Genomic DNA, 2730 nt, shown 5'->3' with positions numbered 1-2730 from the left:
TCCTTTGAGATGTATGAATATTATTCTAACACAGAAAGCATTGAACTGCAACATAGATCTTGAATTTTTTTTTTATTTTTATTTTTTAGATGATAAATGTAACACCATTCCTCTTCAATTTGTCAATCCTGGAATAGTAAACCATGTGATTATCGAATTGAAAATGGCCAATACCAGTCCATTTTAGCTCACTAATGCCTAAGATACCGATGTTTATACATTCCATTTCATTTTTAACAACATTCCAGCTTTACCAGATTCACACTTTATGCTGTGGATATTTACTGGATGTTTATAGCTTCTTCTCCTCACTTTGAGTTGTTTGGGCTAGACAAGCTAGCATTTAGTTTATGCTTGTTGAATAAAACTTTGTATTAGAATCTCATTGTCTGTTTAACATATCACTTCTAGTAGATTATGAAGTCATAATCCAAAACACTATGAACCAGTAAGTATATTTTGAAATATAATGTGATATTTGCATCTCAACATTCAGAATCTTGCTGCATATCTGAAAATACTTCAAATTTTCCAATTCTTTAAACTTCTATAGAAAAGTCTTGGAAACCTTACTACACACATCGCAACTGATGATCTGATAACTGTTGTTGTTGTTGTTGCTAAGTGCTGTTGAGTTGGTTCCGCCCCACAGCAACCCTGTATAGGGTTTCCAAGGAGTGGCTGGTGAGCTTGAACCACCAATGTTGTGGTTCAAACTACCTTGCAGTCCAGCATATTAACATGCAGCACTGTAACAGAACTCCATTTGATGACTATGTAGATTGAAATGATCCCTTATATTAATAAAAATTAGAATATTGATTTACAATATATTATTAAAACCACAAAACAAGATATAAGGAAATGTAATGTTAAATTTACAGGCAACTATTATTTAAATGTCCTACTTTGAAAACTAAATATGAAAAATTACCTATTGAATATATTAGCAGAGCACAGGGAATAAATACTCCATAGTGGCTGCCTTAGGGTATCAAACTATCTCCAATCCATTTCAGACTCTACTTATAAAACTGTGGGTGGTAACAATCTGGATACATTCTTTGCTTAAATCTTTCATAGAGACAACATCTGTCAAATAGCCAATATGCCTGACCCAGTTGTATTGAGTAAACCCTACAGATTATTTGTCAAACAAATTCAGTAACCCAATATTTGTTTCTTTATTTGAAAATTTAATTGGTATGCAAATAGGGCAACAAGACAGCATTTGTGCTGGATACAGTTGTCACTTCAGATTCCAGTAATGCTCATTATCATGCTTACAGATGTTTTTTCGCATCGAACATCTGCCAAAACTACCTAAACCCCAGGAAGTCTACAAACCTGTGCAAACTTCCTCTTATTGTGGATCTTTTCCTCTGTTATCTGTTCCATGCACACTAATTTTGTGCATCTGAGACCTTTGTTCACCAGAATTATGCCTGCTTCCTAACACTTTTGCCTCCAGAGCTTTCGACTTGAAATTTAACAGACACAGAGCCAATTTATCATAGGATGACATGTGTCAAGTTCATGGTATTACCAAAGGAACTCCAGTATGCACTGTATTTATCCTTTTGTTGTCAGCATGAACTAAGACAACACAGTATAGAAAAGTTATTTCTATTTTTAGTAGCATGATATATACTTAAAAGTTGAACTATTGCCTTTAAAATGTGGTGTTAGAGCATTCTGCTTAAGTCCAGGATTTCTTTGTCAAATAATCATCTGTCACTCATGAATACATCTTACTGAACTGTGCGTACCTAAACAAAAGCATTAGATTATGTTTCTTCAAAGGAAACAAACAAACAACAACAACAAAAAACAAAACACTTTGCTTAAACCAACTATTTATTTCTGCTATCCATCCCATAGTCACATAAATTTTAATCATTCCTAGTGATGTTTTCACCATGAATACAAAATAAATTCACTTCATGTGGCTTTTATCAACAAATATAAATGTCCAAAAGCATCATTACTTGAGCTTTCACTCACTAATATATGTACTTTTAACATCCTAATGATGCAGCTCTTCTGTGTTTTCTAGATCAAACATAAAGCAAAATATACACAGAGATAGTAATACTTCAAGCATAAATATAAAAGCTGAAAGGAAAAAGGTTTTCATTTGAACAACATTTAATAAAAAGCTTAATACTTGAGGTAAAACTTTCAACTGTGAACCTTGCTGATCACAAAGTGGCATTTTTCTTAATACCTCTATAAAGACCTACTTTTTATCCAGAACTAATGTCTGTTCTTGACAAACCTGACATCTAGTAGCTCATTTCAGTGTGTAATTCATTTCGATTTTCAGAGCTCCTCCAACTAATATTCTAACATTGACAAATATATTCCCCAAAGTAAAGAATAAATAAGACCTAAATGCTAACACTTTAATTTTTTTTAGATACATTGTAATCAGATTTAAAAAAATAAGACATAAAATACAGTAATGAGATTTTTTATGTCTTTTTTTTTTTAATCTGATTACAATGTATTGAAAAAAAAATTAAAGTGCTAGGTCTTACTTGTTTATGTCTTATGTATTGTTTATTTTGGGGAGTATATTTGCCGATGTTAGAATATTAGTTGGAGGAGCTCTGAAAATCAAAATGAAATATATATAAGGAGCTCTAGTAGTGTAGTGGTTACAAATCAGGCTGTGAATCTCAGGGTCAGCAGTTCAAAACTACCAGCTGTTCTGTGGGAGAAATATGA

The sequence above is a fragment of the Chrysochloris asiatica genome, unplaced genomic scaffold (genome assembly GCF_000296735.1).
Source record: "Chrysochloris asiatica unplaced genomic scaffold, ChrAsi1.0 scaffold00111, whole genome shotgun sequence".
In the NCBI taxonomy this organism is placed as follows: Eukaryota; Metazoa; Chordata; class Mammalia; order Afrosoricida; family Chrysochloridae; genus Chrysochloris; species Chrysochloris asiatica.
This window is presented reverse-complemented; position numbering follows the sequence as displayed.